This window comes from Ambystoma mexicanum, chromosome 11 (assembly GCF_040938575.1).
Source record: "Ambystoma mexicanum isolate Mex_15411 chromosome 11, UKY_AmexF1_1, whole genome shotgun sequence".
Classification (NCBI taxonomy): Eukaryota; Metazoa; Chordata; class Amphibia; order Caudata; family Ambystomatidae; genus Ambystoma; species Ambystoma mexicanum.
In genome coordinates, this window is record NC_090934.1 from 1,450,307,165 (window position 1) to 1,450,332,004 (window position 24,840).

Genomic DNA, 24,840 nt, shown 5'->3' on the forward strand with positions numbered 1-24,840 from the left:
TTTAGAGCGACAGTTAATATTCTCATTCATGTTCATGCGTGTTCCTCTTGCATCCTCAAAGCTTTTAGTAGTTTTGTGAGCATAAAAGGGCACATAGTACATGCCCACATTTACGAAAGCCTGATACTCCTGTGTCCAGCCAAGTTCTTGTCGCTTCTGGATTTAGATCTGGCAGTAGCAAAGGACTCAGTCATTGTTATGGTTTTGCCTTTACGATATGTGGTCTTAGGCTTTTCACTGATGTGGTCTGTGAGATGAGGGTCCAGTTGTAGTAGATGCCAGTTTTTTGTTGAGTATTTTCCTCAATTCAACATTGTCCTTACTCAAGGTTGTGATGAAGTTAATCTCATTCCGATCCCTATTGATGGACTTTAATTTGGGCATCAATGTTCGCTCCCATGTCATGTTTGTGGCCTTATGCCTAGCTGCTCCGATGCGCGCTTTTGAGTAACCTCTCTATTCAAAGCGTTCTTGAAGTCATTTGCATTCAGCTATGAAATCTTTGGTGCTTTTGCAATTTTGTCTTGCTCTAATAAAATCGCCCGTCGGGATGTTCCATTTCACTGGTCTGTGGTGACAAGTCTGAGCATGTAGAGTCGAGTTGACCTCGGTTTCCTTTCAAAATGTACGAGTGGACAATTTCATGTCTTCCACAAAGATTGTCAGGTCCAGAAAGTTGGGGTTCTTTTAGATAAATGCCTTTTGTCATTTTAGGGATTATCCCGGGAATTACTTGAATTCATACTTGGTAAGCAGCCCTTTTCTGTTTTTTAAAAGACTCTGCGGTTTGTCTGTGTGTAAATCTTGAATCAGGCATTAGCACAGATTATGCAAGATTTCCAATTTTTTCTGTGATATGTACCAGTTGTAGTACGTTATAGTCATTACCTCAGCAAATTTGTAAATTGCGCACAATGTAATTCAGAATGATTTGTGATTCAATAATTCATACTAATTGTTGGTTACCAATGAATTATACTTGCCAATGTGATTTTTATTGTATGGAATGGAAGGACATCTAACTTACATTCAAACTAAGATTTATTTTTCTCTTTTTTCCCCCCCTTTCTTTTTTCAGTGTATTCTGTATGTCCTTTGATGTATGTTGAAATCCTATTTTTTCAATCCTCAATCCCATTCATCTCCTCTGGTGTCTATTTATTTTTTCCATGTGGTTGAATGTAATTTAATTCTATTTTGTAACTGTGATCAGAATATGGATATGATCCAATTGCCCAAATTGTTTTGCTTTGATAAAGGCCCTTGAGTGGCCGAAAAACGTGTTAAAAATCAGTGGGCACAACATTTATAAAAATGTATGTTTTGCTTGATCTGCTTATAAATACAAACCACTTGCAATCAACTTGGATCTTGTGTGGCGCTGTCAATGTGTGGAATATACTTTTCTCTACTTACAGGTTATCATTCTGCCAGGCATGGGTAAACCTCCCTACATGCCTTCAATTCTTCAAAGCGAGACGTCCTACAACACCTTCGGGACTTAGTATCCATACATTGTCCAAGCCCAGTAACCATATGTTAATAATTGTTTATGCAGAGTACGGTCTGTTTTACAATTTCAACATATTATCAGAATATGAACCAGCAGCTAAATAAAAAAAGCTGCAACATAACTGCTTAGAGTTCAGCAGCTCAGTGAGACTACGAGTGCCCTATCCCATTGATGCATCACAAAGGTAGCAATGTTTGTGCATAAAATGAAACAGTCTATCTTTTGAGATTAGGTGCATCACACGGTTTTAGGCTTAAAATGGTTGGTCTCCATTTAGGGGTTGGTACAGTCACATCTATGAGTAGGAGAATTTCAACCAAGCTGTTTTGGGGCAATTTATTTGCTCTTCAGATAATAAAGAAATAACATATTTATTTACCATGATAGTAATATAACAACTCCATAAACATGTTTATTTCATTTACTTTTATTAGATGCTGTCTTCTAAAAAAAAACCATTAAGCATATCAGAAGTAGGAAACATTCAGTGTGAAGGCTAGCCACCAGTGCTCACTGCTCAGTAATCTGGTGTGAAGCTTGAAACAGCAACAGCACTCAGATACTGTCAGACTGTATCAAGTTTTCATTTCAGAAGTTCATCGGAAAAGGGCAGAAAAGGGCAGATTCACAGAGATAGACAATCACTGATAGGTGCACACACTGTGGCAAGAAAGGTATCTGCACTAATTGCACACACGACATGGCAAATATGAATTTAGGACAGTTTTTGAAAATCGCTTGCAACAGACTCTGCCATGGGATTCACTGCCACCTTCACAAATGCACCGTTTGAAAAAGTGCATTTGTTTTTCATCAAATAATTAGCACCTTTGAAGGACGCCTCTGTAACAGCATTTGGATTGCATTATTTTTCATACATTTTGTGCATTATTGCAAAATTCCTATGAACGTTACTAGTTCCCCCCCCCCCCCACTTTAACTTGGGCACTGCAGATTAAAGATGCACCCTGGATGGAAATGGTACATCTTTTTCCTTATGTTGCATGGTGTGTTTGCATCTGCATCCAGGATTTCAACAAGGGTAGTTTGTTTCTTTTGGGGCTGCATGCGCAAAAGCAATCAGACTATTATTTCCATCAATGTGGTATACGGTTTAAAACATAAACCAGTATATACCACACTCCGCTTTGTCAAAAAATAAAATCCACTACCAAATGCCCAATTCACAAAAATTGCTCACTTGCCAGGTCACAGATTGCAGCCAAGGAAAATTAAGCCAAAGCCTACCTTTGTTGATTACCCTTAAATGTTTTTATGTCAAAATAATTAGCAACATTGATAGAAATGAACATGTGAAAACTATATGATCCAGTTACATGCAAAAGAAAGTGTAAATGACAGGGCTAAAATAACATTCTGTTTTATAGTGGCCACTTGAGGCATGCACGAGTCAACCATGAAATGAGACAACATAGTAGTCTTTAAATTAACATTTTGAGCAAAGAGCAAGGTTGTAACGAGAGGCGACTTATTCTTAATGGATAGAGACATGCCACATATCTCCCTTGTACGAAGGAGGCAGTATCAAAGTGAACAGCTCAAAGGATCACTTCCTCTCCCTGCAGGAATCAAGCTGTTATTCTGTTGCATGACCAATGGGTTCTTGTTTGGCTTGCACGTGCAACTCTGACATATTGGAATTGTTCATGTATTCGAAAAGGACTTGTAAATTGTATGTTTTTCCGATTTATTTAGCAAAAAGTTTGCTCATAAACTGCCCCATTTCCGCCCATTATTGAAAGGCTGGAAATCACATAGCTGAAGGGAACAACCCTATTCATGGTTCTCACCTCCCAAGTCCCTCCTCATTGTTCTCTCCCTGTATTCACCACCCTGTTTTGTACAATGCTCTGCTACTGAGTAACTAGGTTTAAGCTACATTAATCCTAGAACTATCACAATATATACATACAAACCAATGCTCACTTTTCCCACTTAATTACTTCATTCCTACTATTGTTTCCACTGTCACAGTGATAGAGGTACTTTAGTGCATTTACTGTGGGATAGCCCGAGAGTGCTGGAGTTTTAACAGCAGTGATTGATAGAATTGATTTGATTTTTGATGTGGTTTTGCGGAGGTCGGCAGTGAATGTCATCTTACTATCCCGTAAAAATAGGAGTGGTTGAATTGCGAGATATTCTTGTTGGATTGATAGGGCCATTATGGTGGCTATTAAGTTAATACTCAGGGTTTGGAAATCAAGAAAGAAACCTAATGTTGATGAGTGGCTGACGGAATTACATGTGTTGGCACAGTATGACAAGGTTTCATTTCATAATAAAGATAAGGATGAAGATTATTTGAGATTGTGGGGTCCTTTTATGGCCTTGTATGACTGATGGGGAGATTGGCGGTAATGGTATTCGAGGTGTAGAGAGTGGGGTTCCCTTTTTTTTTTTTTGTCTTGTCTTGTGTGGTTGTGGTTCTTTTTGATGTTTATGTTTCACTATGGTTGGTTTTCTGCCTGAAATGAACTATTTAAGATTCTCTTGACCGTTTGTACATTTCATGCTTATACTGTCTGTGAAACATTGTTTCTCTTATTATTGTTGTTTATGAGAAAACTAATTAAGTGTTGTTAAAAAAAAAGAACTGTCACAGTTTTTTGGGTTTTTTTTAAGCCTTGGTATTGATAGACTTGTCACTTTACATTCCGGTTTAGTTTTATGAATGTAAGTGGACAAGCCCCAGAATGCAGTACAGCTAGTAGTTTTCCATGTTTACTTAAATGTAAAATTGCAGTTATCCTTTGAACTCCAGTTTTGGGACATCCATAGAGATGAGCTCCTCCATATCGCGGCATATTCCATTTTAAGCTTTAATACTGTTTTGGTACTAGGTGGCAGCTCAATATCTGACAATATAAAAGAATTCAGTTTTATCATAAACAAAATGCTAACAAATAAATGTAAAGAAACAGTGAGACTGAACCGATCACAGCCCCACCTTTGTTTTACACAGCATGCATATTTATGTACCCATGCCCTTTCTAATCATCCATCATTTGCACCTTTTGGTGACAATGGCCACAACACACATTTCCCATCTAATTTGGTTATTTGATGGTTAACCCCTTGTTGGGACACTGCCAGAGCCCTTCAAGCCCAGATGGAGCCCATCCTTTCACAGTTCATGCACCTTTTGACGGTTTTCTTGTGGGGTCTCATCAAAGAGCTACTGGGAAGCCTCAGGGAGCTACCAGCAGCTCACAACTTGTTGGAGACCCTGGGTTTAGATCTTCTATTGTCGAGCTCTGCATGGCTTGGATTCACACATTCATAAGAAGCCATTATTTTATACTTGCGATGAAAGAAAAAAAAAAATACATGGCTATAATTATGCAAACCTCACGCCCCAATAGCAGTGCTCAGGCCAGGTCTGTTATTGGTCAACTTGATGCTGAAATTGCCTGCAACTTTACGTGGGCAGAGGGGGTGGACACATGAGTAGTAACTGCCACACTTTAGCCACTGCACAAAGTAGGCAAAGGAAGGGAAAAGGGCGAACCTAGATTGGCTCATAAATTACTGTAGGAATCCCCAGCACAAAAAGAAACAAGAGCATAATAGAACATTGTTAATGAGGTTATAAATTAATGTCATTATTGCACAAAGTGTCTAAAAAAAGTTCTGTTGCATTTATTCAACATCTTCTCTTTAAAAAATCAGTGTCAGTCTACAGCATGAAATAAAAGAAAAAGAGCATTGACCAACAGGAGATATGGGGCGTCCCCCGCATCCTGCACCTGACTGACATGTGGGGGGTGGAGGAGGATTATTTGGTCCCTTTGCCATTTCTGCTATGCCAAAAAAACCTGTGTGAATGTGATTTCCAGCATTTGAGCACAGTACCATACAACACAATGTGCACAGAGCCATTTTAACTGCAGCAGGCTTTTCAGAAGATCCTATTTTGCACTATTAAAATGATAAAAGAGAGCGCTGTAAGAAACCTGAAGGTGTCTCACCCGCTTGTCCTCGGGGATCTGTCATCCAGGTGGGCAGGACACAGCCATCGCTTTTGGATCCAGTTCCTGGGGGTAAACCAGTGTGGGAGGATCACCTGGATGAGGGGTCTTTGGGGAATGGTACACCAAAGGGTGAGACGTGGTATCCCCTCTAACACCTTTTCCCCCATCCTACCAAATAGGATACTAGAAGCTCAACCCTCCCCCCTTTCTCGAGACAAACACTTTCACATGGGCAATTTACTGTGTGCGACAACGGACTCACACCAGAGCCATATACCCGATATGTCTGAGCACCATGGTCAGGCAATTACTGATCATTACACACACCAGACTCCCATCACACAACCCCGCACAGATAAAAGGCGGAGCACAAGTGCACACTCTGAGCGAGGAAAAGTACAAGAGGAAGCAGCAGTTCCAAGATGGCAGTTTAACACATGAAGAAAGGCGGCAAGACCAGAGAGGGTTTCGAGGAGGGAAGTGCCCTTGACCTCTAGATACAGTTACTTTCACGAACCTTGGAAAATAAAAAGCCTAAGACCGGGAACTGAAGATGAACAAACCAACACTGCATTGACGTTATCAGGGGCCCTCCCATGTCGATAACCCAGACATGGAGGAGCAACTGCCGCCGCAGTACTATCCTTGAGTCCTACAACAAAGCCACACCAGTCAAAACTGCACAGTCGGAGAGACAGATACGAAACCAGCTTGTGTTTGAATCAAGGTTGCAAGCGGCAACACCGTATGATGAAATCCGCAAAAGACAGTTTGAAGTGCATGTGAGGAGCGGCGCAAACAAGTGGAAACGGAAGCAGTGAATGCACTTTGAAAGGCCAAGTAAGATACTGTGTATAGAGTAGTCCGGCACCACGTGGGTGCTCATTCGAAGGTCTCCGTTAGGTACGCAACTGAATGGCAACTATATTCTAAAAAGGAACTTTGTATCGAAGTGGTCCTGCAACGGATCAAGCTAAACCCTGTGCACATTCGAAAGTCTTCGATAAGTGTGAAGTGAACTGCAAATTGGTCCGAGCCTGGCTGAGGGAGACTAATTGAATACAAAGAAGGATCTGAGCCCGGAAGAGGGGGATCTGCAGTCATGGAAAAGGGATCTGAGCCCGGCTGAGGGGGATCCAGGGTGAGACATCCGAATTAGAAAACTGTAAGAAGAAAATAACTTTGTTTTGTACATCAGGCCCTTTGAATCAAGAGACTTTGATGAGAAAATAGACTTGGGCACAGAAGGCCGTGATGCTGGAAATAGAACTATATCCTTTTGTCCAAGAAGCCAGAGTGTGTGCTTGGTTCGAGTGAACCGCCTTGCCCCGTGCTGAAAACATGGGGAAGGGAGGCCAACGGCTTGAACATCCGGACTGATCATTTTGTGAACACTATCTTTTTCATGAACATTACCCATCATTATTTGGAAATTAGCAGTAAGGATTGCCAATAGCTTTTTTAAGTATAGGCCCTTTTATTTTGATAAGACTCCACTAAGACTGCATTATTATTATTATTATTTGATGGTCGTAGTTTGCTCCCATATGTAGATTTAGGTTTAGATAGGTGTTTATCAAGCCCTTGTGAAAGTTAAATAAACACCCTTGGAATATAGTCACTTGTGGCTGTCTTAATTCGATACCATGCCTTCCTTGCAGCGTGCAACAGTGACGAGACTCAAACCAAGAATTATGGGTGCCTGCTTCTCAGGAGCATCTCTGAAACTCTAGTCCACCAATGCTCTGAAAAAAACAAGCAACTAAGTGTACATGCATCTAGGATCAGAGCCCTAGTGTGAACTATTGAAAGAATATTCATATACAAATACAAGAATACCCTGCTGAATAAAAGATAAACACTGCCGAAAATCGACACAGCCCTGCACAGTTTCCCGGGTCCAATGTCAGGGAGGTATTGAAGACAAAATAGTGGTGGTATGTGTGGATAATGTAGCAGTTTCAGACGACAAAACAATTATTCAATATGCTAAAAAAAGAATTCAAGTACAGTAGGATGTATAGACCGGGCATGCTATTGAATTTGATTTTGCTATGGGTGGAAGGCTCGACACAACAAAAATCAAGTCCTCGCCCCATGCACCAATCAAAGCAAACTTTGGGGAGGGACTGGGGGGCCTTCGGCACAGACTTGAGCAACAGTGGCTTAGTCTTTCCTCGTGCAAGTGCGTTTTGGGAAAGTAGACCCTGTGGGGATATTAGGCTGGGTACATTCTGGGACACTTGGTTCTATGGGAGTGCATATGTGGGTTTGCTTTGTTCCATGTAGGTGCCCCCATGGGTCTATAATTAGCATCCTAATATGTAGTGGTACCTGCATGTTGCAAGGTAGCTTTGTAGTTAGAGTGCATTACGGGGCAAGCAGTCAGGGCGGTGGGCATACTGGAGGCAGGATGTAGTCTACAGAGAGAGGGGGTGTCCATTCCAGGATATGTATTTAGGAGTAGACACATTTCTGGGCATTTAGTCCAGACAGGGAATCTGTACTGTGGAAGGAAAAGTGCATTAGTGGAAAAGTAATTTATTTAGATCATTTCACAAATAGTTTTTGTGTCGGGCAACCCACTGGAACTCTGTTTTACAGGGCAAGAAAAGTAGGTTGGTAAGGGAAGTCCGACAATGATCCATGATGCGGTTAAGTGCAAGGAAAGCAATATGACATTATTTTATAACAATTTATGCAGATTACTCCTGCACCTAATCACAGCACCAATAGGCATCTGTACTTACATAACAGTACTTAATTCATCGCTGAAGAAGGACCTTGCTGGAATTCGAACCTGTGACTGTAGATTGCACACAGACATCTAAAAGCAGATCTCAAAAGGCAGTTATACAATGATCCATACTAGAAGTCTCTTTATCGATCTCACGAAACATAAGTGGTCTGGCTAACCTGTGAAAATTGGTAGGAATGGCGAAGAAGGGAAGGCAATTGTCAAAGTAGGAGCTTAAATGGCAAAGAGATATTTTGCGGTGGTAGGAAATCATAGGGTTGTGTATCTCATGCACCTGGCAGTGCAGATCTCGTTAGTGACAGTTGATGGCAGGCTCAGTGTGCTTTGTTAGTTAAGCAGAGTTTAGAAAGCCGAAAATCAGGGAACGGAAAAGCAAACGCAAGGATCTAAGAGCGAGGGTGAACCGCTAGGATCGCTTCAGACCAAAAAAAATGAGCTTGGCAGCAAAGTTCTACGATTGTTTTAAGAAACGAATTTAACAGGAAGGAAGCTCACCACACATCCATTATGGCATTCAAGCAGGGGAATTATTATAACATGATGATAATCTTGTTGCAGAGGATAGGATCACCAGGAAAAGGATGTTTGCCATCTATGTTTGGAGGTACTAGAACTGATCTGTTGACAGTGCTGGCCAGTTATTCAAACAAAATGTTTGCATTGAAGAGAGTATTAAGGTTTCTGGCTGGTGGTAAATCTTTTTTAGATGAGCAAGACCTAGCGTACTACTTCCCAAAGATCCAAGTCAAGCTCTCCTAGTTGGGGGGGGGGGGGGGGGGGGTAGGATATTATGAATGCAGATACAAGACCATGAAGTGGTTGGTAAAGTTCGGGGAAGCCTTATAAATGTTGAAAATGATCATCAAAGAAGCAAATCCTGGTGGTATCGCATTAGTTGGGCAGGTGTATTCACTTGCAAGTGGTGGGAGCCATTCACAGGAAGAGCAAAACATGTTTAGGGCAGTAGTTCAGATTTAAATGTCAGATCTCCCCCCAACCCCTTTAGGGTTCATCAGCAGGGACGCCCGGTCATGCCTGAAGACCCTAGCCATCTTCCCACCCAGGGCCTGCCAGCAGACTGGCACCTTGCAAGATAGCAACCATGCTGAGAAAAAGAGTCCCAGGAAGACTGTATACTGCAACCCTATCACCAGTGTCGGACACTGGCATCTCAGGGAGTCTGGGCAGCCAGTGCTGAGCAAGACATGTGCTGCAACATTTGCCAGCAGCACTGGTCCCCACTGAAAGCACAGAGTCATTCTTTCAAATGCCAGAGGTGTTGCTAGAAACACTGTTGTTACCCAACCTCATATGCAACACCTCACATCTGGACACAACCAACAATGGACTGATAACGAACAACCGGTACAGATAAAATGTATTTGCCCAATAACATAGAATTGCCCGCCTTCTTAAAGGAAGCATTCAGATTTCAGACCTTCTGCTCATGACTGCAAACAAGTTTGGTCTGCTTGTTGCACGCTTGCCTCACTTTCCTTATAGGACACTTGCTGCTCATGGCAGGCCCATCTGGACGGACCTCCTTGAGGAGGAAGTCTTCCACAGGACAGAGCAATATTACTACTAACAGAGATTGAATGCAAGGCAAATACAAATGTTACTTTGCATGAATTATTAGGCGCATATATGTGTACATTACAAAAATCTGTTTGAGTTCAAATGTATTTTTACTCATCCCAGAAATACCCCATATGAAAACCAGAACTATTTTTGAACTCCATTAAAAAAAAAATTTAAAAAAAAGGCATTTAAATATGATTATATATATATTTTTTTTTTAAACTTACCTGGTGCCCTGGGTCCCAGTAACAATACATAACAAAAGGTTGCAGCAGTATGTGAGAGAAGGTTGCCTGTCTAGTGGCAGTAATCTCATCAGTTTACTTTGTCACGCCTTCTCCATCCATTTAAGATGACAGACCAAACCAAACCTAGGTGTTTTATGTCGATTTCCCCCCACCAATCTCCCTCCCTTTTAACAGCCCTCAATCTTCTTCCAGACTGCTCTGAAGCATCTGTTTTTGGGAATGTGATTGACAATACCAAACAGGTGGAAGATTTCGCTTGGTGAAGGGGAGCAATATAAAAGTATTATATGGACTGTAAAAGTTTCATAAGCCACATTAGAACACCCTAGCGTGTGTTACGTGAAGCGGATTGGTCAATCTGCGGGCTATACACACTGGTATAGCCCGCAGATTGATTACAGCCCGTAGTTCGGGCTGAAAGGAGATGTTGCAGAGCTGTGGGCGGTCGGTGAAGCATACAGAAGTGGACGTTGGTTTGCATTTGTATTCCGGAACGGAAAGAGTTACCTTTCCGTTCCGAAAAATACACGTTCCTAGACCACTGTGTCCACGTAGGCTGTCAAAAATGAAAGCAAAGTAAACGCTTTCACAGCGTTTGAAATGGAAAAGGGGATGACATGAGCTGCACAGTAACGGGGAACTAACACTTTATATTCAGCAAGGACATGAGCGTAAATGTTGCAGGCACTTCTGAATGTGCAGTAAGTAAACGTAGTGGATTTAAATGGAATGCATGTACATGTGGAAGTTCATCAACTTGCATGTTTGTGTAGAGGAACTAGTGCCTAACATTTGTGTAGTGGGGGGCCAGGGGGACAGCACACCTGACATAAACATAATTAGAACAGGGGGCAGGCACACCCACACCTAATTCCACTGTACTATGATACACCTCCCACCCTGGCACCTTCCGCCACCCTATAAAATAAATAAAACATGTCTCATTTATTCTACTTTAATTAAACTGGGAGGTTGTTCTAATAGCTTTATAGACCTGCAGCTCGGGCCGTACCGGCCGTCATGGTCCCTCATACCTCATTAACTCGGTCTTCAGGGCCCTGTAATTGGAGGCCGAACGGTCGAGACCCAATAGCATACGTTCTGACACCCCCAGAACTCCATGCCGTACCTTACGATCAAAACCAATTTAGTGTTATAAACCTTTAAAATCAATTCTCCCGGTTTGGCTTTGAACATTGACAAGGATCTTACTAGTCCCCCTCTCCCCCCAACCCCCAAAGCTTGCCTAAACCTCGTAGATTGTCAACATGCGATTCTAGGGAGAAATTCAATGAAAAACTCATCCCTAGGTATCCAAAGACATTAACCTTCGGGATGACGACACCTTTGCTACACATGGGCGGACATTTTGGCATCCACCTTCCTTTAGATCAGACCATGACCGCAGATTTCTGGGCATTAACCTTAAAATCCAACTCTTCCATGAACACTGTGTAGTCAAGGATGGGGTTGGTCGTGGCATACACACAATCAAGACAGTGTCATCCGCCAACAGCGGTAGGGCTCCGTGTCCCATCCATGGTACATCTGGTGTTGAATAAATAGATAGTCATATAGGCTGTTAATATACAGACTGAATAGTATGAGTGCCAGGACAGATCCCTGGTGCAAACCTATCTCCACTGGAAATAAATCTGCACAGTGCCCAGTTTTGACACTCATGACACAAGCTTGGTTCGATTGGTGAAGCCCGATTAGAAGATTGACAATCCCCTCTTAACAATTCATGGATGCAAGCAACCGCCCCAGTTTAGCCCGATTAATTTAATCAAAGGCAGCACTCTGGTCCATGAAGGCCAGGAAAATCAGCTCCTCCTTAACGTACAAGGAATGGGCCACTATGAAGTAAAGAATATAGGACTACGGGATCCTGGCAAATCCCTCTGGCCCTTCCTATAAAATGGGCTGAATCAAAGCAAATGACTATGAGGAAGGCACCGCACACCTGCACTAATTGCGTTAAAACCAAAAGTAAAAAATGGGTGGCCACAAATCAAACTTGTATAGGAAAAGGTCAGCCAGAATTTTATCTGGACCTGGTGCCCTGTTCGATTCTGCCAATTTATAGCTATAGAAATTTCCTCCACTGTGAAGGAAAGCACATTATCCCTGTATGCCTGCAGCAGCAGGTGCAGCATATGAGAGTCCAATACTGAGTGCGACTCAGGAGAACTATCAGACATTTCTGCACTACAAAGAAGAGAGAAATGCTCTAACCAAGCCTGGTCAGAGGCCTTGGGATTTACATTTAGAAAACGTGCCGCAAGTCACAATTTTCCAGAATACCTTTATTTTCAAATGCAATCACCAGATCAACCCATGCTGCATTCTCTATCTCATCTGTCCTATGGTTTTTATAATGCATCCTTGCTGCAATCATTTCACCACGAGAGGAGGGGGGATTCTTCAATGTGGCAAGTACGCTAGGCTTTGCCTTTATACAAGCCCCATTGAACCATTCCTCATGGTCCATCCTTGTATCACGCAGTGATGGTAAAAATGTTTGAAACATTGGACATAAGAGTAGAGAACTTGGCCAGGTTATCACTCTGTCACCCATCCCCTCTAATAGGGTGTTAATCTCTAGCCAATTTATTGATATCATTTCCCTCAATATCTCCCCATGATCAGTTGAAGGCCATTTCAACCTTCTCTTGTGATTTTCCACTGAGACAATCGACCAAGAGCTGGTTATAGATAAGCAAATGCCTCTATAGTGGTTTCTCTAATTCTAGGACAATCTGGAAATTATCACTGACTTATCCCCAGCAACATAAAAACCCCAACACCTACCCACATGATTTCAAAGGCACATAAAAATATGATAGAACTAAATTGAGCCAAAGAGAAGGTCACTTTGCCTGTATATCTTTGGGAAAGTAACCATTAACTGGTTGCATACCCCAATCATACAAATTCTGTAATAACCTAAGCCCATCTGCACAATAATCTGTTTTGGGGACGCCTGCCAGACTATCCTCTATGTCAACAAACAGAGCAATACCCGCTCCCTCACCATTTTCACATTAAAGTCTGCCACAGTATTAAAAACAGGTCCTGCCTTCCCACCATAGATATCAATCCTTCCACCACACTAACCAATCCTGACAGACAATCGCTATTATAAAATCAGCCATCTAATCTTGTCCTAACTTGGTCCCACCGATAGACAGAGGCACTGCCCAATCTACAATTAAATCAAACATCAAGCATCATCAAGTTAACATCAAGCCAAAAATTAGCAACACTTAGTAAGCTTATGTGGAAAGGGCTCTTCGGTAGTGGAGCTCTGAGGCTGTGGGAGAGGCTGCTCATTAAGGGAACAGGGTGCAATCAAGGGGGAGGCTGGCTCCAATTTAATTTGGGTTGGTGATTATCCCAACTCTAATCTAAAACCATACCTTAGTTTGGCCCTCAATTCACTTCTCATCGCCTCCACGCAATTGCTCCACCATTGACAGAACTCAGACATGTTGACAGCAGTCAGCAATCTGCCTCACACTTGTCGCTCGTCGGTCCGTCCATTGTACACTGCCTGTGTTTCCCCAACCTCATGACCCCCAGTTAACAACAGTCATCAAAAAAGAGAAAGACTGCTGCTAAAATTTGCGATCACGGAATGGGGTGCAAAGCATCAGAAGCGCAGAAGAACTGCTAGAGAGGACATTGAAGGGGATGGGATGAAATGAGTAGCAGCAGTTCAGCAGTCACGCTCGCTTTTAGAATAATATGCTCTGCACACCCAATCTGTGCATCCAGCACTGCTTAATGGATTATGTGGCTGTGCGTTTTGTTCTGCCAGAGCCAACCTCTGACCTTTGGAACAGTGCTTCAAAAAGTTACAACTCCGACCCAGCTGCAGTTGAACATGTTTTTACAGGACATGCAAACAGTAAACATGGCTAAGTGTTATTTCTTTTCCCCCCCCCCCTGTTAGTGTACATCCTGTATTAAGTTACATTACTTATTTTCTTTTTTATTAGTTTAAAATATTTATTTTATTTCAACATCAAAAGACACATCTACAATTTGTATAAGCATAAAATGACAATAACACTTAAGAACCGTAAACATATATTCTATAGTGCAGTAAATTAAGGAAAACCAGGATTTGAAAAATAAAAATAAGAAAAAGAAAAACGTGTGCAAGGAATCATCAGATTAGTAACGAAATGGAACACAACCGATAGTATACAGTAATGCTGGGTTTTTCTATGTGATCTATACATGACCTGACTGGACTAAGCATTGTTATTATTTAAATAATGAACAAAATAATACCACTTTTTGTCATGCCTAAGAGAAAGAGGGTGAGTTGGCAATGCATTTCTCCAATCTATGAACATCACATATACTGTTCCACCACCCTTTAATGGAGATTTTTGTAAAATCTTTCCAATTAGATGCAAGTAAGCGTATTGCAACGAGTACAAAAAGGTCAAGAATGATACAAGATGACCTAATTTTACCCTCACTGAAAGCCAGGTTACCAAGCAAGATATTGGTTGATTTAAAGGAATAGAAACCTTAAAAAGTTTAAGGAAAATCCACATCTGGTTCCAAAAGGCATGAACAAAAGAGCATTCAAAACTATATGACTAAAGGACCCAGTAGCTGAGTGACAGATCCAACATAAAGCATCATTGGACAACCTAGACATTTCTTGGGGCTGATGAAGGCTCTGTGTGTGAAGAAATAGAGGTTTTGGATTAGGTTTGCTGAGCCAGATGTCATGTTAATCCTAGACCAAATCTTTCACAGTCTTCTTCCCATTGCAATTCAGATGATCATATATTGTATGGAGGTCTTTCTGCCATAAGAACTTTGTAAAAGTTGGAAGCTCTGATTGTATCAAGAGATTCCATAAAACAGAATCTAGCAGGGTCTACAAGTAGTTTCTGGGGAGGGTTTCTACTCACAGCATCTAAACATGTATTAATTAGATTCATATATTGACTAGGAGGGAACGTCGGAAATAAACATTTTGTTTTAAATTCTCCAGGAGAAAGGTATTACCTCCCGCAATTACGTTATCGGTAAATGTAACCATTATTAATCCAAGCTTTGCGGAAAATAGTTTTGTCATTTATAGTTATATTTTTACTACACCATTTAAAGGGAGAAGATGCCTTAGCAATATTATTGATTTGATGAAAAGGGAAATCCTTCAGATAAAGAGTTAGTGAGACAAATTGTTTTGGAAAAGCTCAACTTGGATCTATTGAAAAGATACATTATGTCTTTAATGTCTAAGTCAAAAGGTTCAACAAGATATTTCTCAACCCTTAACCAAGTAGGAGGATTCATGTCTTCATTAATGGAAAACCCCATTTTAGCTTGTTTTAGAACAAACGCTCTGATAATTTTTAAGGTTTGGGTGTTTTACACCACCACTAGCATATCGATACTTAAGTTTACTAGAAGTCATTATTTTCTTTTTCTTACGCCCCCAAAGGAAATCAATAAGAATCCGTCAATAGATTTAAAGAAGGGGGATGGTAGAGGGATGTGAAGAATTTTTAAGTAGTATAGGCTCACATGAGTGAACATCATTTTTATAGCCTGTAATCTTCCCCACCACAATAAGTATAAGGGGGGACCATAAGGCTACAGACTCATTTAAATTTTAATTATTTTGTAGCTTGATCTTAATTGAGGCAGTGAAGAGGCAATTGAGATAACCAAATACAGGAAAAAGGGTTCCAGCAAATACCAAAATAGGTAATATCTTCTTTTATACAACAGACATTAAGAGGAAGCATTTCTGATGTGTCCTTTAATTTATACCCCTAGAAATAGGAAATCAGATCAATCGAATCTAGTAAACGGGGAAGTGTTGTGCTCTGATTCTTAAGGAAAATTAATGTCATCTGCGTATGAAGCAAATTTAAACTCAGAATCACCACGATTAATACCCACAATGTCTTTATTGATTCGTATTAGTTCTAATAATGGTTCAAGGACCAAGACATGTAAAGAGGTGAAAGGCGACAGCCTTGTATTGTACCTCAATGAAGGGAGAACCGTGGAGAAAATAGATTACTAATAAAAAGGGATGTTTTGGGATCAGAATATAGAAGCTTAACTAATTTAATATATCCATCATCGATTCCATGCCACTTTAGGGCTTGAAACAAATTCCTATTCAACACCATGAAAACCTTTTTCTGCATCAAGTGCTAATCCCATGTAGAGCTTTCTTGGAGGATTCTTCCTTTGTATACAATGAAGGAGATTTATACATTTAAAAAAGTCTACAATTAGCAGAACTTATCCTACCTTTAACAAAACCTACCTGATCAGGTTCAACTAATATGTACATAAAGGAATCTATTATATTGGCTAAACTTTTTGCAAAAATCTTACAATCAGAATTAATTAAGGATATTGGCCTAGAATTTTTGGGCAGTTCACAGTCTTTATTATGCCTGTGAAAGAGGATCAAAAGAGCTTTGGTTAAGGAACCTGAGGACTCACCCCTATTGGAGAAAAATGTATATAGAGACTCTAGCTTTGGTGAAAGGGTAGACAGAAATGTGCAAAGAAATTCATAGAGAATCCATCGGGTCCAGGAGCCTTGCCTTTCTTAAGATCATTAATGGCCTTAACGATTTCATTAGTATGGATATAACCATCTAGGCTACTTAAATCAACGTTTACAGGATGTCTATGCTTCAAGCGGGCAAAAGAAATCACCTTCATTGAAATGCAGATTAGAATGATCAGAAGAATATAAGTTCTCATAGAATTTGGTGAAGACATCACGAATATCAGCATCAGAGAATACTATTTTGCCTAAATCATTTTTAACAGCAGATATTCTAGATCTCTCTTTTTTGATTTTGAGATATGAGGCTAGAGCTTTACCAGCTTTTGATATATTTTGGATTTCAATGTTAACATTACACCACAAGCTTGTTCCGTGAGTTGTTTGTTAATAGAAAAACGAAGAGTAAAAAATGTGTCTAAGCAAAGTATCATTTGCTTTAGCATTGTATGTATTTCCCTAATGCTCGTAACTGACCATAAAGCGCATCTAAGTCTTTCTTGGCCTCTTTCTTTCTTTTAGCAACAAAAGAGATATGTCCCCGTAAGGCTGCCTTATAGGTATCTCAATTATTGGCAGGAGAGTTGTCATCTTTATTAATATGAAAGAAAAAAAATGAAAAAACAAGAAAGGATTTTTCAAAATTAATGCCTTGAAGTAGTGAATTATCTGCTTATACCATTTCTAGTACTTCCCAGCTCTATATTACCGATTACAGGAGAATGGTTGATATTAAAGAACATTCAATAGTGGAGTCAATTATTGCACATACCAAGGATTTGGCAACACAAATGTAATCCAATAATGAATTATGTGGGAGGGAGTGAAATGTGAAATACAGATATGTATGGAGCTGGAACTTCAAAGTATCTCATCCCCCAACTTATCACACTTCTGGTCGCCCTCAGTCAGGCTCAGACCTTTCACTAAGGTCGAAGACTTTCAAATCTGCTAGGCTTTTGCTATAGACCCCTGCAGGACCACTTCGATTTTCTCTATAGCTCACACTCCTTTGTTATTTGCCCCAGTGTCTCTTGGTCTTAGTAGCTGGTCTTCGTAGTGCAGAACCATCTGCACAAATGTTAATAAAAATCTCTCTTGAAGTAATCACCTTTTAACTTGCCCTTTAGCAAGGGTTAATCTAGTCCATAGCGCATTTCAGAGTTGTTCACTTGCTGCTTTATAACAAGATATCACATATTTCAGGGAGACTTTGGAGTGGGCTATTTCCTGTCACCGGATCACTCAGTATCACTGACTTCACAGTTATCTTCACCATAGGTCTGCCTTCTTCTGCGTCTCATCAGCACAAGCGCAGCCTTCAATTATGAGATATACTGTTGCAACTTCAATCTTTCCTCAACACACACCAGCCTTTCACATCATTCGCTAACTGACTCACCGGTTGTGTGCCTTCCTTTCTTGTCTTTGCGGCTTTAATTCACGAGTCAAGGTTATACCACAGGCTTGGCCTTGCCTCGCCAACCCGGGATGGTCGCTGGCATCCTTGAAACACAATGCAGTCTTCTTGTCTGGGACTTGGCCTTCTCTGCGTATCTTTCATGGCTCTTTGGAGGCAGTGACCTCCTGCAGGGATCTTCTGAGTTTCCCTATCCTTTACTCTTGTCCCTCGATCGACATTCTGCTCAAGTGGGTTTGCCTTCGGTCAGGAAGATCTGCTCTTTCTCGTGTTCCACCTTGCTCAGGGTGTTTCTCTATGTTCCACCTTTTATTTGTGTGAGGAGAGCTAATGGGTATCAGATGTATGTGATTAAAGTCAAGCGTCTTACCCAATTAGCGGGACATGTCCACTGAGCTATGCAAGGGTTAGCCTCTTTACTCTCAGCCGCCCTCTTCCACTGGCCAGTGTTTGTGTAGAAAGGTGGTGGCAGGAAGTTGGGACATTAGAGAATCCTATAAAATAGGATGGGGCAGGGAAACAAGAAAGGCGGAATACCGCGTCTGACCATCGGTTGCCTCGCCCCCACTCCCCAAAGACCCCTCACCCAGGTGATGCTCCTGCACTGGTCCACCCCCCACCTCCCAGGGTCGGGGGGGGGGGGAGAGAAAGAAACAAGGAAAGAAGGAAGGAGAAACTATAGAGGGTGAGTGGGCCAGAGAGGAGATGTGAGTGGACGGGAAGAGAGGAGAGGGACTATATTTAAGTCACTAGCTCAGACCACACAGAGGGACCACAGCACTGCCTCAGAGGCATACTATGCAAAAAGCAGAAAAGGCCAAATAAGAGAGCAACTACTGGCTGGTGGGTAACAAAATCACAGCCTGAGAAAAAAAAAGTAAGAAATGGGAAATACATACTTACTGGTAGGAGTATGGAAAAAGGTATAGCTACTGGCCCAGGAGGGCAACCTGTAGGAAGATGGTGAGAATTTCTGGCGCCACAAAACAAAGACTCATTCCTAAAGACCCCCCAATCAAAAGAAAATCCTGCAATGGAGAAAGACTGTTTCCAGCTACTAATTATTAAAACATCCAGCGCGTATGAAAGCCTGCCACTCGCAGCAGACCGCACGCGACTTTTCCCTCAAACCTCCCCCACCCCAAGTCCCTAAACATATAGGCAAAAGGTCTGGTAGACCCACCCAAATGGAAGAAATTCCATAGAACAGGGTATTTGACTCATGTTAGTCATCAGTACAGGGGTGCTCACACCACTTTTCAATTTTGTAAAACTTGGTGTTTCACGCTAAGTAACCAAGGGTAATCCAGACGTGGACCCCTTGCTCATGGTTCCTTGGAGAGGCTCAGCTTCACCTCACTGTGGAGGCCCAACGCGTCTCTGGAGTCGCTTATGGTCCTCTTGTTCAGAGGAGAATAGCATAGCATTTTGGTGCTGGGCTGCCCTTGTGGGTGGGACAAAGACTGATACACAAATCGAGATTTCTCATCTGTGAAACATGCAATGAGCTAAAACGTGGTTGTAGACCCTCCCAAGTGGGAACCTACCCAGAGAACAGGTTATCTGCGTGTTCGTTCCTGGGAGAGGGCCTCCCAGACTTTTTGCATATTTGACAATGATATACTTTGTATCACAATTCACAAGTGAAGTAGCACAACAATGATATAATTTATTTACCCCGAAGACACAATGCAACAGAATGCCTTTTTTTAACCAAAGCAAAATAAATACATTTGGGTGGGAGCGCTAGGATTAGGCTTTCTTGATCTGGCTTTGAAAACATGTGTGTGTGATGTTGATGGACATAGAAAATGGAAGCAAGGCCCATACGTTCCAATCTCGGTTTTCTCATAGCACTAAAACGATGTGATCCGGCGCAAAAAAATGTCTTTTGCTTCTCAGCCCACTTAGGTGTCTAAATAGGACTATATAAAACGTGGCCACTAAGGTGCTATATATTCCTGCCAGTCTGTTGCCCATCGCGGTGTACCCACAGTTGTCTTTTCTCAGCAAATGACTTATTTTCACTAGTGGCAGTGCCTCCCCCTCTCCCCGTTCCACACACTTCATCGGATTCAAAAAACTGCTCGAATACGCCAAATAATTTACCAAAATAAAATAAATAAATAATAACAAAAATGATGTAATGTGCCCTAGAATAGTATTAGGAGCAACTTCGAGAAAAAGACAACACAGAAATGTACCACTAACATTTTGAGCATTAATAAGAGTTTGCACCATTCTTAGATTCTTAATCTCCAGCAAACACAGTCAAAATATATGTTCTGGAAATGTTTTGGGCTGTGCTAGGGTGCACCATTCCTGTGTATTTTCTTTGCTTGCGTGAGAATTGTGTTCCAATAAAAGTCAGAAAACAAGCTCTGAAATTGCAAGTTCACAATGCGTGCACATTTTCCGATTTAAATGTCTTCCAATCTCCCTTTGTTTGAATTTTTCTTTACTAGCAGTCTTCGCCTTTCAATTCCTCTCAAATTAGAAAAAGTGTAGGAAAGAAAAGAAAATAAAAAAACAAACAAGGTGGGAGATTATGCACATGCAAAAAGCCGACCTGCTGCTCCAATTACTTAATTCAGCCATCATAATGCACACTGGCCATTGGGTAGTGATAATTAACTCTCGCAGATTATGAAATGAAGTGCTGTGTGCATGTGATGAACTACTGAGGGGACAAGTGACATGTTTTAGTATTTGAAATGTTTACATCTGACGTAATTACACAATTAAAATTCCTCCCTGACAAATGAAAGTGAAAATGTTGAGGCCTGCTAGTTTTAGAGAGTGTTCCCCATAGAATGTATAACCCCATTTATATTTCGGGGAAGAGAAATCACCTGGGGTCCTAATATGACAAAGACACGTCCGAGTCATGCAGGGCTGCTAGCCTGGTGCAGCTTCTCCCAAGTGTGGTCAGTGACTACTTGGTATCAAGCCAGTTCCCGATGGGTGGGGAAGCGGGATAAAATGGAGGGGAATAACGCTTGGCTAATAAAGCATTACCAAAGAAGATCTCGGATGTAGATTTTCCTCCCCATACTCTGTTTTTCATAGACCTTTAGAGGTTTGCGCCCTTTGTCTTGTCGATGCGCTTTATTTCGTTATCATAATATACCAGGACTCAACATTTAGTCGCTCCTAGCGATTGGCGAGTAGCAATTGCCTCTCGGCAAGTAAGAAATGGGGCGCTTGTGAAGAACAGAGAGGGCAAGTGCATTTGTGTGCCTGGTTAGTAGGCTGCAATTCAAAAGGCTTAAGCCTGCAACATACAAATGTGGTGTTATTAACTAAAGATATGGTTTCCCTCCTCAGTCACAGATTGTGGACGGGGTTTTTCTTTTTAACGTACTGTCAGGTCCCAGGGTCATGTCAAAGACAGTCACCATGGTCACACGCTCCAAAAAATGTGTTAAAAGAAAGTTTGCCAACTCAGCTGCACACCGTATAGGTTAAATGTACTGTATTAATTTATCAAAGTAAGAGTGTTTCACCAATCACAACACACTGCTCACTCTGCATGCAAGAGAATGGTTAGTAATATGCCAGAAACAAAGGCTGGGTAGGCGGGACATTTGGCGTTATTAAAAGTATCTACAAAGAGTTGGTTCACGTACTTTGTTTTCTGCAGTGCAACTTAATAAAAATATACATTTTTGCATTAGCCCACAACAAAAAACGTGTGGTGATTCTCTCATGTATCTGGTAGCCATACCAATTACAGGAAAATCACTTGCCATGCGCAATGAAGAACGCAAGTTTGTAATATATAGATTGTAAAACTACTACGAGTATGTACCTTGTCCGAAATAAATGGCTTATTGTGCCCCTGACCAATGTACACAGACAATATTTTGTATTGGAAGAAGAAATAACAGGGCAAAGAGCGAGAGTAGGATGAAGCAGGGCTATGATAGGGGCGCACAAAATTAACAAATTGGGAGGATACAATAGGATTGTTGTAGAGGGACTAGGACTGCACAGTGATGCATGTGTAAGGGTTGGCAGTGATATAGCAATAACCATCCGTTCTGGGAGCTTCACTGGCAGTTAACGGCCCAGTTGCTGTTACTGGCCAGTCAAGCCCCCAAAATGGGGGATTATTGCTATTAGCAACCCAAAAACAAACCCGAGGGGGTGCCAAGAACATGACAAGCACGCAACCCATTGCTTCCAACAAAGAAATCTTCACCCAACATAACCAACATGGAAATGATGGACAGGGTTCCGTACAGTCAGAGGTCGATTCGGACAAGAGCCCCCTGATATGCCTTTCTCACATCCAAGGCAAACAGCACCAGCTAAACGGGGTCTCCCACTGGGATCGTATCCTTACAGCATGGTGAGCAAGTACACCATTTACAATAGGAGGTGATGAGTGACATTAACAGGTTACAATACATGGTATATTTGTCCCTAAAGTTTATAAATGTCACGTGTGATAGCCATTATCTCCTCCCACCTTAACCTCCACCTACCCAGGGCCCTCTGCCAATCTTGCCTACCTACGGGGCCCTTTGCCTTAAATCTGCCTCTGCGTACAGAACATCTCTTCCAGTTTTATGGCGGCTAGGGCAGGAGGTGAGACATGGAGCCACGACAGGGAGAGGAAAGGATGAGGCAGTGATGGCGTGGTAGTTCAGAGGGCGTGGGATGAGGAGAGGGAAGGAAGATGATCGGCAAATGCGTAGAACTCCTGTCTTTCTCTGAAACCAGTCTTGGATCATGATATTCAGCCCACGCTTGGAGCAAACAAGGTGGCTGACACCCCCCCTGAGGTAGCATATATAAAAAGGCGCATGAACAAGGAGGTAAGTGCAGGGGGGAGGGAGTAGAGTGGAAGTGTAGGAGTGGGGTGCCCACAAGGGTGGGGGCAGGCAAGGCGGCTAGTATCAGGGGGAAGGGGGGAAAGGGAGGATGAGTGCTGTGGACAGGGAGGAACAGATTGGGCTAATCCGGGAACAGGTCACAAGGGCAAGTGCTGGCAAGGGATGCTGGGGGGACTGGTAAGGGATAGTCTGGCCCTTGTATGACTCTGATGGGACCAGGCCCCAGTTGCAGCGGCAAAGGGAGAGTTAGCATGGGAGAGGGAAAGAAGAGAAGAAAAAGGAGTCTTGAGAAGTTTCTGGAACTTTAGAAGATCCGGCTCAAGTCTGGAGGGAGGCTGTTCCAGAGGGAGAAGCCAGCCAGGACGAGGGATCTACTCCCCACTCTCTGCTTGGAGAAACGTTTGACCTGCAGAGAGTTGGAGTTAGAGGACCAAAGGACTCTGTCCGGGAGGTATTTATGGACGGAAAGCTGATATAGAGAGGTCCCAGGCCCCAGACAGCATTGTGGATGATGCAGAGGGTCTTGAATGTTATCCTTTCAATCACTGGGAGCCAGTGGAGAGATTTTAGGGCAGGAGAGATCCAGTCCCTGGGCTTCAGGCCAAGGACAAGTCTCACCATCCTATTCTGGATTAGTTGAAGGGGGTGAAGCGAGGAAAGAGGCAGATTGAGGAAGAGGCTGTTGCAGTAGTCTAGCTGACAGCAAACCAGGCCTCTGAAGACGTTGAGATTCTGGGGGGGTAGATGAGGAAAGGTCAGATGCCCCCGAGCAGGTGCAGCTGAAACTTGGACTTCTGGCCAAGGTCCGTGATGTGAGGAGAGAATGGGAGGAGTTAAAGGAGGATCCCAGGGTTTTTTCCTGACAAGTGGGTGAGAGGCGAGGACCAAAGTTGTCAGGCCAGAGGGAGGAGGGGGGTAGACAAAGAGTAGGCATCCTAACGAGCAGGATCTCTGTGTACATTTATAGCCGGGATCTGCAGGACAACAAGTCCCAGGATGCGCAGTGAAAACCAGGCCTGGACACGCCATCTCCCGAATGGAATGGTTAATGTTGGCATGCACGAATTCATGTCACAAATACTTTTTTCTACCATTGATTTGAAGAAATGGTAAACAGTGCAACCCAGTAGACGTGTAACCGATTTCACTGCTGTCCCTTTTTTTTAATTTATATATATATATATATATATATAGAGCTAATGGCATACACTGGCGGGCTGATGATGCCATCCCAACATTTCCTCAATGTGCGTGCAGATATTCGAGTCACCGCCCTCGTCCCCAGAATGTCAGTGCTGCCTGCCTACCCCCAGCAGCCTCAGGGCAAGATCCCCTGTCAGGTACTCACTGTTGGAGCAGACGTGTGCCTTTCTGCAGCGCCTACGCTCCTCTCTGAGCCCAGTCCGGGATTTTGCTCATTTTGAGCCGAACTACTCAAACCCTTTGCACATCAAAGCGCAATCACCACCCCACCAAACCCGGTAGAGATCGGTTCCTGTTAGAGGAACGGACCTTGCAACGTGCCCCTCGTTCATCACGTGAGTTATTGTTCGTCACGTGAGTTGCGCGTTACGTACAGCGCGCCTGCCCACCTGACCTATCTGCCTCGCAAAGCGTTCCACGCAGCGTGCGTTTCCTCGTGACCGATTACGGGCAGGAACTAGGCCGCGGGCAGAGTGACCCTCGTGCGGGACGGTCAGACCCACCGCCCCAGACTCAGAGTTCTGATATAAGTCGGCCTCTGTGGTGGTAGGCGCGCACCGGGGTTCCCAGAACAAAGAAAGCGCTGCAGCCAGTTCCTTGCGAACTTCCAAAGCAGACTTGCCATAGGTTTGTGGTATAGCTGCAACTGAATATATTTGAGGGATACAACAAGACTTTTTTTTTAAATAGCACTATTATAACTTTTTGCATTA

The 24,840-nt window shown here is 42.5% G+C and overlaps 1 protein-coding gene across 3 annotated transcripts in view; it reads right to left on the reverse strand.

Moving 5' to 3' along the window:
* SPG21 (SPG21 abhydrolase domain containing, maspardin) overlaps positions 1–24,446 on the reverse strand; it is a 328,600-nt gene extending 304,154 nt beyond the window's left edge. The window contains exon 1 of one of the 3 annotated variants that reach the window (XM_069625084.1): positions 24,273–24,446. The gene's annotated coding sequence lies outside the window, so the exon portion shown is untranslated. The remainder of the gene's footprint in view (positions 1–24,272) is intronic. The other 2 variants (XM_069625086.1, XM_069625085.1) reach the window with 2 other exon arrangements.
* Between the last annotated feature and the right edge of the window lie 394 nt (positions 24,447–24,840).